The sequence below is a fragment of the Camelus bactrianus genome, chromosome 19 (genome assembly GCF_048773025.1).
Source record: "Camelus bactrianus isolate YW-2024 breed Bactrian camel chromosome 19, ASM4877302v1, whole genome shotgun sequence".
Lineage (NCBI taxonomy): Eukaryota > Metazoa > Chordata > Mammalia > Artiodactyla > Camelidae > Camelus > Camelus bactrianus.
Window position 1 is genome coordinate 25,530,773 of NC_133557.1, and position 12,832 is coordinate 25,543,604.

The 12,832-nt window shown below is 42.8% G+C and overlaps 1 protein-coding gene and 1 long non-coding RNA gene across 8 annotated transcripts in view; both read left to right on the top strand.

The window, feature by feature from the left end:
- LOC141574067 (uncharacterized) overlaps nt 1-11,274 on the top strand; it is a 46,691-nt gene extending 35,417 nt beyond the window's left edge. Inside the window, exon 2 of the long non-coding RNA XR_012500671.1 lies at nt 26-11,274. This is a non-coding gene — a long non-coding RNA (uncharacterized LOC141574067). The remainder of the gene's footprint in view (nt 1-25) is intronic.
- TSHZ2 (teashirt zinc finger homeobox 2) overlaps nt 1-12,832 on the top strand; it is a 410,894-nt gene that overhangs the window by 104,022 nt on the left and 294,040 nt on the right. The window lies entirely within an intron of this gene.

Sequence of the window (12,832 nt, forward strand, 5' to 3'; positions counted from 1 at the left end):
TGGTTGCTGTGTTACAGAATAGGAGGTTCCTTTGGTTGCTGTGTTACAGAATAATAGGAGGTTCCTTCCCGCTGGAAGAATTTAAGCGGCCAAGTGCAGTCAGAACCAGGGCCTGGGCTGCCACGGAGGGCACCTCGATAAGGCTCAGGCACCGCTCCCCACCTGCCCAAAGGGCTGAGAACCGCTGGCTTCTGAGGCACTCCAAGCCCACAAGCACAGGTGCGCTTTGGGTGGCTTCCTCAGCTTCTTAAGATAACGTGTGGCAATTATTTTGCCTTGGGTTTGCAGAATAAACAAAGGCTTTGTGGAGCCTCGGGGCTGAGGTGCTAAGTCCCGAGTGCTGTGTTTGCACACTCCCCAGCGGCGCAGCGTGGGCTCCCGCCTGGCTTCCCCCCACTTCTCGTTTGCTGGTTTGTTTTAAACGTGTCATGTTTTCACATAACAAAACACGCCTGCACACTTGATACCATTTAATATTTAATTCAAATAAAACGCTTACTATATCAAATAAAATGTTTACATGTATGAATTTTTATATCCCCTCAGGAGAGTCTTTTGGAAGATACGCGAATCCTTGGTAGTACACAGTGGCATTTTCAATGGTACACAGTTAAACTTCTTAACAATTTAATTGGAATGTTTTTATTTTAATGTGTAGTGTTCGTGTAAAATGAGGGCCAAATCAAACCGGCAATTTGGTAGCTATTATCGCTGGGTTTTCACTGTCAGTTCTGATATAAAATTTATTGTTCAAATACATTTATTTAAGGAGCGAGTTTAGGGGAGAAAGGTACAGCTCAGTGGTAAGAGTGCCTGCTAGGCATGCATGAGGTCCTGGGTTCAATCCCCAGTACCCCCATCAAATAAATAAATAAACAACCAAACCTAATTACCTCCCCCACCAAAGAATAAATAAATTAAAAATACTGAAAAAGAAGTGAGTTTATCTAAAGAGAGAATAATAAAGAAAGTACAGGAGGTACTCAAATAATAGCAACACTGATGAAGGAAGGGCGGATACACTGAGGTTTGCAAGAACCTGTATGGTCATCTGGCATTGCTCTTAAGTTTGTTAGCTCCCTCCTAGTTTTTTATCTGATGTCACACTGAGCGCAAAGCCACACATTCAAGTTGCTTTGCTCAAAAGGTGATGTACATCTTTTTTTTTTTTTACATTTGCCAACTACTTAAATCTCCCATATTCTCATTTTTCTCATTATTTTTTGCAATATGACTACATTTTAGGTGCAAAGCTAAATTCTTTGGACGATCCTTTCATTTCCTTAACTTGGATTTTTGCAAAAGCAAAAACATCGCAACTCCCTCTCCAAGAGGACCTGAGGCACTGTTGATGTAAACACAAGACTTCCACCTAGTGTGGGTAAAGCACTCACTATAGTGTAACTCAGACCTTCCGAGAGGAAGCTGAAAACAGTGCTTCTGCTGGTTCACCCGGGGAGTGCCTTTTGACGTCAATTCTAATCCTACATAGAGGGACCTTAGAATTGGAAGCCAACCTAGTTACTATTCTGTGTTGTCACATCCATTTTGTTGATATGTAAACTGAGTCAAGCAAGCATCAGCTGAAGTTTCAGCCCAAATTCCAAGCCAGCACTCACTCCCCACCTTAGCCCTAGCTACCAGATGGCATTTCATTGGTCAACACAAATCGTTTTGTATTAGCTGTTGATTCTGAACTGTTTGACAAAGCAAGTGTGTGGGTTGCTAGTGTATTTTTCCCTCAAGACAGCCTAACAAACAAGGCATTATGTTGGGGGATAAACATTAGCCATGGGAAAAGGAGATTTTATTCCCTTGTAGGATGCTGGCTGTCACATGCTGTGTCATTAGTTCCTTCTGAAACACTTTAAGGAAACATTTCTCTCCCAGTTGTAATTTTGATATTGCTGTATTTTTTAAAAATCATCTTTAAGTCCTAAGTAAAAATAAAATAAAATGCTGCATGAGAACAGAGTGGGGGAAAAAATCTGAGAAGCAGGGGTAAAAATGACATTCTGGGAAAGTGAAACTGAAGGTAAGATATCTTAGTCATCTCATTTTCAGTTTGGACATCCTTCTAGCATGAATGAGCTTCATGCCCTTATAGCACAGACCAGGGTTTGGCAAATTTTTTCCGTAGAGAGCTAGATGGTGTCTATTTTGGGCTTTGCAGATCATATGGTCCTTGTAGCAGTTAGTCAGCTGGAAAGCAGCTGTAGGCTATGTAAGCAAATGGCTGTGACTGTTTTTCAATAAAACTTTATGTACAAAACAAGTCGTGGGCCAGATTTGGCTCCTGGGCTGTACTTTGCCAACCTATGAAATTAAAGATAATAGTTTGACCCTTGGAATCATGCAAACCTGGGCCGCATCAGGCTCTGCTGCTTACCACCCATGGGAACCTGGTTATCTTAATGTATCTCTCAGGTCATCAGTTTCTACGTTTACAAAATGAAAATAATTATAGAGCCCCCTCCCTCCAGTGGGTTATTGGGAAATATACTGAGTAATGCTCGAAGCGACCAGCACAGATCTGACACAGTAGGTTTTCATCCAGTGTTAGATGCTGTGTTGCTGTGTTGCTGTGTTGCTGTGGTTGTTGGGTTCAAAACTATTCCCCATGACTTCCCCTCCAGTCTGTTGAGCTCAGAGAAGAAGTAAGAATAACCTTAACATGGAAATTGCCTCGAGTCTGTCTTCTACTTAAAGCCTTTCCACGCTTTCCCATGTCTTCCATCACGGCCTGATCTAGTCCACACTCGATCTAGTCCACACTCACTCTTCCAACATGGTGGGTACTGCTCTCCTCATTCTCCTGGGTGGGCTCTAGTCTCACCGAAGCAGCACCTGGAGCCCTTTTATGCCTCAGGACATTTGCACATGCTTTCCCCCCTTTTCCAGGATGCCAGTCCCCTAGCTTTTCTCAAGACTGGTTTCTTCTTATCCTTTGAGTATTTGCTTATATGTTACTTCTTCAGAGAACCCTTCATTATTCTCCTGCCAATAACCACTCCCTTCATAATTCCTAACAAAATTAGGGCCAGACCATTCCTGTCTCATTCACAATTGAAATCATAATGTTTTGTAGTGTTCTGACACATAGAGACACTTAAAAAAATATGCTAAGTGAAAGAACAGATGATTCAATGAGTTATTATTATTACCACCATCATGAATGGTACCAAAAACATAGGACCCAATACAGATTTCACCAGTCTTCAACCATCTTCAAATTACTTCATGATTTTTACCACATAGGCACCACTTGAATTAAAAAAAAATTTTTTTTACTCTGTTTTGCTTAGTTTTCTGTTAAGCCAAGGGATTAACAAACTACTGTCCTTGGGCCAAATCTGACCCTCCACCTGTTTTTGTAAATAAAGGTTGATTGGAACACAGCCATGCCCACTTGTTATTGTATTGACTAAGGATGCTTTCCCATTACAAGGACAGAGTTGGGTGGTTGAGTAGAGACTGGCTGGCTCACAAATCTAAAAATATTTACAGAAAACAGTGGCCGGCCCCTGCACTAAACAATAAAGTCACTAAGCCCCACGTTTGATATCCTAGTTATGTGTTTATTTCCATTCTCATTAAAAACAGCCTCACGGCTATTAAGATTGTTTAAATATTTGCACAAGAACTCCGTAAAAACCTCTTGCTTGCCACCTCCGGAACGTAAGCCACGCTTTGGAAATAATTGCCATGACAGTCCTGGAACAGCATCTCCTAGACTCTGCCCCGGGGTGAACGTCCCATCGGTGGGTCCCAGACTTGGTGCAGGTTAGAACGTTTTCCTCCTGGGAGATCCTTCTAGTGCAGTTCCCAGATTTACCCAAGAGTAAGTTTGTGGGCTTTTCGCTCACAGTGCTGTGCGTCTGCCAGGCATCCTCTGGCTCACTCTGCACACGAGTCGGCTGAGAGCTTGACGTGAACATCTGCATCGCGGATGTCATTATAACAGGCGTCAGAAATGCTGCTGCTCTCCCAGAGCACCTAGACTCTTGACAAGATAGATGAAACCTGCAGGTCTCTGTGCCTGACTTCCAGAAATCAGGGCTGCCAGCTCTTTCTCATGTTATGAATAGCCGGTGGCTGTTCTGTTAGATATCCCTTTGTCAGGAAGATTCTGCCTTCCAGAATTTCCCCCAGATTTACATATTGCATTATGAAATCTCTTGTAGGGAATGCAAAGGGATTTGCAGACATCTTTTTATTTTTGTTTTTCAGTGAAAGTCATTTGTGTTATCATGACCTCAAAGTGAAGGGTATCAGCTGGGGCTCTTCCAGGTGCAGGAGGCAGGAAATGCCACCCCAAATGGCTTAAATAATTAGACATTTTACTGACTTGTATAAGTTAGAAGTCGAGGATAATATGGCTTCCGGAATTGTTACTTCAAGGCCTCGAATTACATCGAAAGACTTGGTTTCCCTCTGTATATTTCTCTAGTCCACTTCTGCAGTGTTGGCTCCATCCTGAGGCAGTCTTTCTCCTCATGGTGACCAGGTGGCCACCAGCAGCCCCACCTGATCCTGCCAGGAGTAAGTCTGGATTCAAAGATCTGGCTTCCCTTAGAAGTTGCAGTCACTGTCTTTTACGTCTGGTTGGCTGTGCTGGTGTCAGGCCCAACCAATCACCCTTGCCAGACAAATGAGATCTCTGATAAGTCAAGTCTAGACTGTGCCATCCCCGGGCTGGGGCTGAGCTAGCCGGTGCCTGCGGAATTGCGTGGGCTCTGAGTGGGGCTCCTGAAACAAGATCAGAAGCGGAGTGAATGGATGACAGGGAAAAACAACAACAAATTTCCGCTATGTAAAAAGCGGACCTCCTCCCCAAGCCCTGATTTTCCTCTTTGCTTCTGCTACAGGGTTTCTCAGCCTTGGCACTGTTGACATTTGAGGCCAGATAACTCTGGTGGGGTCTGTCCTGTGCAATGTGAAATCTTTAGCAACATCCCAGACTCTACCCACTGGACACCAGTAATGTCTCCCTTCCTCCAAACCTCAAGTCGTGACAACCAAAAAACACCCCCTGAGAGCCAAAATCGCCCGGGTTGAAAGCCACCGTGTACTGGTTGCAGTTTGAGACTGATGGCCCAAGGCTGGCTGCATCATCATGCAGCAGGGAAAGGACGTGAAAGGGAGAAAGAGCAGTTTCTAGGGCTGCGATTGACAGCTTTTCAGCAGAGGATTCGGTCTTCACTGCCTTGCGACTTCTCCAAGTAAGCCTGGAGAAGGTCTTCAGAACCCAAGTGGTTCCCCTAAACCTATCAGCAGAAGCAAAAACAGGCAGTGTGGTTCAGTGTTTCACTGTCCCGGGGTCAGGAAGTTCCAGGTTTGAATCCCAGTTTTGCCCCATTCTTGGTCTGTGACCAAGTTATTTAACATCTCAGAATCTGGGGTTTTCTGACCCCCTTGTAAAACAAAAGGCAATTTGGGAGTTAATGTGAGATTCAAATAGTAGTGAAGGACACCTGATTAACCAAGAGGCAGCCCTGAGATGGTCATTCAATGAACAGGAGCTTTAAGTATTTGAACATGCCATCATCATTTAAGCCCCGTTTTCCTAACCTCGACCCTGTGACCCTTGGGGCTTTATAATTCTCTGTTGAGGGGGCTGTCCTGTGCCCTGGAGGCTGTGTCATGGTCATCCCAGCCTCAACATGCCAGATGCCAGCAGCACCTCCCAGCTGTGGCAATTGAAAATGTTCTGAGACATCACCAGAACTGCCCAGGGCTGGGAACCATCGGTTTAAGCAGCCCACTCAGATGGCCATCTGGGGGCAATAACAATTCTCTTGCTATATGTTATTCCCCATGTCTGGCCCCATGATTCCCCAACATAAATGAAGAGGTGCTGCCCAACCCGTGAAGGAAAAAGTCTGAGGTACCTGAACCAGGGCCCGATGTAATATCCACCTGCCCGTTAATGACTCCAATTTCCTGAGCGAGCAGAGAGCAGGGGAACATCCCCATCTCCTTGGACCTTTATCTCTCAGCGCAGACACGCTGCCTCCAGTCTCCCAGTTCACTTGTGCTATTTCCAGTTTCAATCTGGCCTAAGGCATCCATGCAGCATGTCCAGTTAGTTGCTTAAAATGTGTCCAAGTGTCTGGTTACCAGATGGAAAATCATTGCGCTAAAGCTCGGCCTGCATGTGGCGGTGAAAATGCTTGTTAGGTTTAATGAAGAACATAGGCCAGACCATGAATAGCGTAGCTGTTTAGGTGCACACGCGGGGACGTGCAGAAATAGGATACTGCTGGTGACGTGGATGCACGGATACACAGCGAGTGCCCTTCACTTCCCCATGTCTGCCTCACACTGATGCTCCTTGGAGTCTCTGGGAGGCTAAGTCAGATTTAGAGTCTGGTGAGTTTGGCTCCCAGCACCCCCCACTCAGAACTAGCAGAGCATAGAACTCAGAGGCACACAAACCTGAATAGCTGCTTACTAGCTATGTGTGCCCGGCACATAGTCGGTACTTAATAAATATTGCTTGACAGTTGAACATTGCTCAGACTCAGCTCACTCATCTGCAAAAACAGAGAGTAAAACCTATATCCAGGCAATAAATTAGATAATCTGTGTAAAACATTTACCACATAGGAAACACTCAGAAAAACAGAGTTACCATACGTAACAAATTTACAGGATTCCAAGCCATTTCACCCATTCTTCTCTTCTTCAACTAATATTTATTTAGTACTTGCTTTGGGCACTGTGCTAGCCATTAGTAATTCAACAACTAAAGGGGGCAAAGATGAGCAGCCGTCTTTAAGTTAATAGAATTGTAAATGTGTCACGTGCAGGAAAGAAAGTTCTTTTTATCCTGTCTGAATCCAGCATGTGACGAAGCTCTACAAAACTGAACTGTCTCCAATTACTTAACCTCCTCAAAAATCAGGTAGGAATTCCAGGGAGAATGTTCTTCCCAGTTCCTGCCACATCTCCACAGCATTCAATAATATTTTTTAATTTCCAAAGAGAAGTGAAGTTTCCAGGCAAGGCAATGACAAGTAAGTTTAATGGAATTTATTGCAGGCTTATTCTTGATCTATCCCAAGGGTCTCTTGATTTATTTAGTTTATCCTATAGCAGAAGAACATGGGTTAGATATATGAGGAATGCAGTTTTGAGGCCAGGGTTGTGGTTTTTCTGTGTCCTTGGATGGCTAAAATTCCCTCTTTGGGCATATTTACTTACTGTTATGTCTTAGCATGATTTAACTGCCAGTGAGTCTTTGCCTATGTGCTTGGACCACCTCCAATGCCATCTCGTAGTACAAATAATTCTCGTCTTGGGGGGTCAATGAATGGAGATGCCCCTCCCCAACAAGTCTGAGAAGTAATGAATTGATGACTTTTGACTAAGCACCAGCTGGAGGAGAGAGGACTCGTAGGCAACACACAAACCCTCTGAGTGAGGGCAAGGTGTGATGACATAGCTGCTGCCCTCAAAGGCAAGTTTTTCACAGGAGCTGGCCTTGAATGTCCCAACCCCCGACTTAATCATGAAAATCATCATCTCTGTTGTTATCATCGTCTCTCAGCATTTATGGGGAGCCTACACTTTTGCACTTCTCTCATCTTAGAATAGCCGTCCCCTCTCTTCCTTGTTCCAACAGCTACACGTTCTCCAAGTTCCAGCTCACACTTGACCTCCAGCGGGAAGCCGTCCCTATTCTTTCACATCTAGAATAAAGGTTGTCCCCCTTCTGATCACTTGCTATCACTACTCATGTTTGATTTTCTTCATAATACTTTTTACTCCCTGAAAATAATATGTGTATCTTTTTGTTGTTCACATGTTTATTGTCATTTCCCCTGACTAGCCTGTAAAGTCCTGACAGCAGAGATCAATCTGTAAGAACAGCGAAGCAGGTACAGAGGGACCCCACTCGGTATTTGTCAAGTGAATGAACACCCAGTGCCTGGCATGGGACTAAGACATTGCTGAGTATTGGCATTTGGAAATTTAGTGATTAAAATCCAGCCCACAACTGCCATTGGAAGTAAATGTTATTATTAACCCTGGAGATTAGGTAGCTTGCTTGAGATCCCATAGATAATGAGAGATGGAGCTCCACCTTGCACTCTGATCCCCACGCCAGCCCTCTAAACTCTTTTGCAAACTGCCTCAAATGCGCCACCCACCCTTCCTTTCTAAAGGAGGAAGCTACCCTGCGTTACTGTTTTCCAGGTCACTGCCCAGATCCTGACCCACCTGTCTGGTTTTGGAAAAGTCTAAATCCTTTGTTGGCCGTGGCTTTCTTTGCCTCATTAGCATTCAGGGCTCACATTGCATTAAATGGTTAAAAAAAACAACAAAAACCAAGTACGTGTCATTAAACTCTTCAATAATGGAGTCACTTTCTTATTGGGAAAGCCTACCACAGGATAGCGCTTTTTGGCAGGATCCTGTTTTAGCAGGAAGCCTGCGTGGAGAAGGTACACACAGAGAGAGCGAGGGGGCATCTGTTTGCCTTCAGTTTCTCTGACAGCCCGGATCCCTGGTTTGTTTGTGTCAACGTTCCCAAGGATGGTAACTGTGATTTCGCAAAAGGGTCAAACCCATCCGACCTTCTTTGCCTGCTCAGCACCCCACCCCCCACCCCTTCTCTCTGGTCTCCGTGTACCTCCTAAATTAAATCACATTCCACTGCCTTTTACTGTAAAAACCGCTGGACAAAATACTCTTCCACACACACCTTGCTTAAGGCAAAGTAATTGGAACAGATAGTGCTACTGGCCAAGAGCCACCGACTAATTGCTTTATGCCCGACTCCCCTCGCCCGGGGCTCACCCAGGATTGACAAATCCATGGCTGTTTCCCAATTTTTTGAGGTTCCTGAAACAATTGGTGCAATATTAATTGGGAGGGGGGAACGGGGAGGGTGATGAATACCCTGTAGCCATTGGCAACTTTTACTTGGTCTTTTTAATCTCCCATTACTTTGATCACGGATATCTGGTTTTTTAATTTCCTGTAATCCAGCAAGGAATGTTGTTCTCTTCCTTAAGGACATCTGTGGTCTCTGCTATTTCATGTTCCAGAAATCTTAACAGAGATGTTCTGTCAATGACTGGGTATTTCATTAGAAATCCAAAGACTCTCATTAACTTGAATTATTTTCATAGCTCTGATCAACTTTTAAGTTAATAATTCATGATATTTAATAACCTGTTCAGATCATCACCAAAATTATTGATTTAATAATATTTGGTCATTAATAATGAAAAAGGGGGAGGAATGATTTTTCTTATCACTTACATCAGTTTATTCCCTTACTGCCTTGCGAATCTCGGGGAGAGCCAATAATCTCCAAGACTTTTAATATCTCATCATTCTTCCTGGTAGAAACCAGGAAAATGGTCTGCATTTAAAAATATCTGTATTTTTGACGTTCACAGGGTACAATTAAGGCAAATCTTTAATTTAATCCAATCTCTAGCCATTCTTGATTTGAAAACTTTCTGAGAGTTTGTAGAAACTGTAGCCTCCCAACCCCAAAAGCACGGTTCAACTTTTTCCTCTTTTTAAATATCTTATGTTGAATCATTTTGTAATCACCTCCTTTTTTTTTTTTTTTTTTTTTTTGCTAATATACTTTGTAATTTGATACAAGAATTGAGCTTCAATTTGTTTTGGCAATGTGGAGTTTTAAATAGTTTTCCCATTGAATTTCCTGTAGAGGTCATAATCTGTGATGAGGTTCAAGCATTTCATCTTATATGAAAAAAAGTAAAAGTCAAATGTGTGAACCAGATATATGAATATTGATTACTATTTTGAGAGTATTACATTTTATTTTCAATTTTAAAATGACCTCTTTTGGAACCTCATTAGAAAGTTGCCCTCATTGTTGGAATAACCCTATGAAGGCATCTTTTTGCAATAATAAATAACTAAGTCTTTTGGCTGGTTTCCAAGACAAACCTACTTTATCCCAAATTCTACTCAATACCTAATGGTGTTATGGCGAGTTTCCAGAACCTAACCTTCCAGGCAATGAGAAATTTCCCTCTAGAATTGCATTTTGATGGGAAATGATTTCCTATATTAGATAAATAATGGACAATATGTGTTCAGCTTTAGCTTGAGAAACAGCATCAGAATTCCCCTACCTGAGGCTTTATCTGCAGCTTGCCAAAACACCTGCGTGAGAGGCCACTCAAGCTGGGGGGAGGTGATGGTCATTATGTCTGTTATGCAATGCCAGAGCATCTGTATATTTGGAAACATCCAGACAATTAACTCTATTTTTCACTTTTTTGTCATGGGGACACAGCTTGAGTTTAAAAAAAAAAGAAAGAAAGAAGGAAGGAAGGGAGGGAGAGGGGAAGAGGGGAAGAAGGAAGGAAGGAATGAAATCACTATAATAAAACCATGAATAGTGGCGGGTACAACTGACAGACAGTGGAAGCTGTGTGAAACTCAAAGGATGTCCACTCCTTTCTTAACTGAAGCATGTTTTGGGGTCTACTAGTGTTACTAAATGCTGGTATGTCATAAATACTGCAAAAACGGCTCCCCCGATGTTAATGAATATGTTAAAAAGTCATTATGCTAAAACAAAGAATACCTCTGGGTTTTGTGTTGAGCAGCTCATGTGTTTTAGAACAGAACATTATTTTTCAAATTGTGGATAAAGACCAATCAGTGCAATCAATATTGTGGGTTAGAACCTGAATTAAAAAAAAAAAAAATAGAATGTATCTGAGTACCCTGTACGTGGCAAGGGAAGTAATATTTTTAAAATAGTTGTTTCTTTATACATATAAGCGCACACGTGTACTGGTTCATAGTATCAAATGTGTTTCTTATGGTGGGTCAAGTACAGAAGAAGTTCCAGAGCTCTGCTGTGGAATATCCACGTGTCCACATGTAAGAGTAGAAAGCAGTAACCTAAAAACAAACTACTGTGCCAGAATTACACCTCCCGAGTACGTTGAAAAGCGTAACTCTTTTGTTGGTTTGATTTGCCTGTATCTCAGCAAAACAGGGTCTCTTTTGTGCTCCCTTTCTTTCTATTTCTCAAATACTCAGCAGACAACAAAATCACCAGGGGCTTCTCATTTAAAAAAAAAAAAAAAAAAAAAGGAAAGAAAGAAAAGAAAGAAAGAAAAAAGCCCCAGCCCTCTGATGGTATGTTTAAGAGAGAATTCATAGATGGATCTTTTACAAAATTAAAATATACCAAGTGCCTAATACGTATTTGTGCATTGACTGCTCTTACTGAGAAAAGACACAATGTCACATAGAAGCCAAGAAGAAACTGTTTGGGGGGGAAACATTTTGTTCAATCTGTAGAAACAGCAGAGCAATTCGGCCTGGTTTTTGGAACAGGGATGGAAGTGTGGAATAACTGAAGTTACCAGCACATCTAATAACTCAGTTAAAAATCATCTCACTCCTTCATTCTGCTGCTGCTAATTCCAGGCTCACAGGTAGACTGACCCGACCTCCAGGCAGTGTGTGATGAAGCCTTGCCCCTTACCTTCTCACCGTCAGATTGAATATCTGCTGTTTATATGAAGCTGGCGGCTTTCAGTAGCGTGGCCTTTTGGGTTCAGATTTTGATGTTCCATGATGAATCCAGGCTTGCCACCTAGATTTTAATATTCATTGTTAACTTGAGGAGCTGACACGGATGGGACAAGATTTCATTATGAGCCTCTTTGAACTTACACCAGTTATAGGAGTGGAGAAATAGATTTCACCCAAGAACATTTTTAATGTTATGTCAGAGCCCAATTGATCTGATGGACTTTTAATGACTTCACTGATAATAAGGGAGATCATGACTTAGACCTGTTTCAGCCAGTGTGGAAAGGTTGATGGCAATTTGCATGGTCTGATGAGATCTGAAGTGGAAGGAAATGGACTTCTGAGTTCAAAGAGATTGCACCCTATAGAGGTGCCATGATCCGCCGGCTGTTGGGTATGTTGACCACTGGGCACACCTGCTATTAATTCTCCATGTCTCAACTCATCCGAACACCTCTGCAAAAGTTATGACCCTTCAGGAAAGCAGTGAGTCCTGAGGCTGGACTCACACTCAGATGCTGGAAGACAGGAAGAAAGGAGGGGTGGGGAAAGAAAGGAGGACAGTCTCCCCACTGTTACAGACCACTTAGGCTGCTACAAGCACTACATGAGTCCACAGAAAGGACTGTTCACTTGCATTTTAAGCAAATAGAAGGTTTAGCGGAAATAGTATCACCTGGAGTGCCCAGTGATGGGTAACTGAGTAGGGAAAGGGGGCTGTGTGTTTCTGATTAATATTTACCAGAGTCTTTTGTGTGTGTGTGTGTGTGTGTTTTCTCAAATGTTAACGATGTGGCAGATCAAGTTGAACAAAAAGGACACTGTGGATTGAAATATGGTATTGTGCCCATCAAATTCTGCCTTCCCTCTGCTTGGCTTGTGATGAATACCATTCTTTAATAGCAGACTGGTGTTCGTAAAGAACTTATTACGGAGGCTAAGAGGAAGCCAAGAATGAAGAAATGCCCGACTGGCAGCGATCAATCACCTCCTTTTAGAGAGGAACTGATCCTTCTTTTTTAAAATAACAGTTCATGTGAAGGTCTCAAACATAAATATGCAAAGCAGCAGAGCAATTACAGTTGCCTGGTCCTGTTAGCTTTTCAGGGCATGTTTGGGGAGAAGATGAACCCCGCCCTCCCCAGCAGAGGCTTCTTCCAGGAGGAGGCAGCCCAGGCTCCTCCCCAGAGAAGGGCTCCTATTAAACAAAGGTTAATTCTCGGCACCGGCAGAATAATCATATTCTAATGCAAAAGGACAAAGTCACATTTAGTTAAAGATT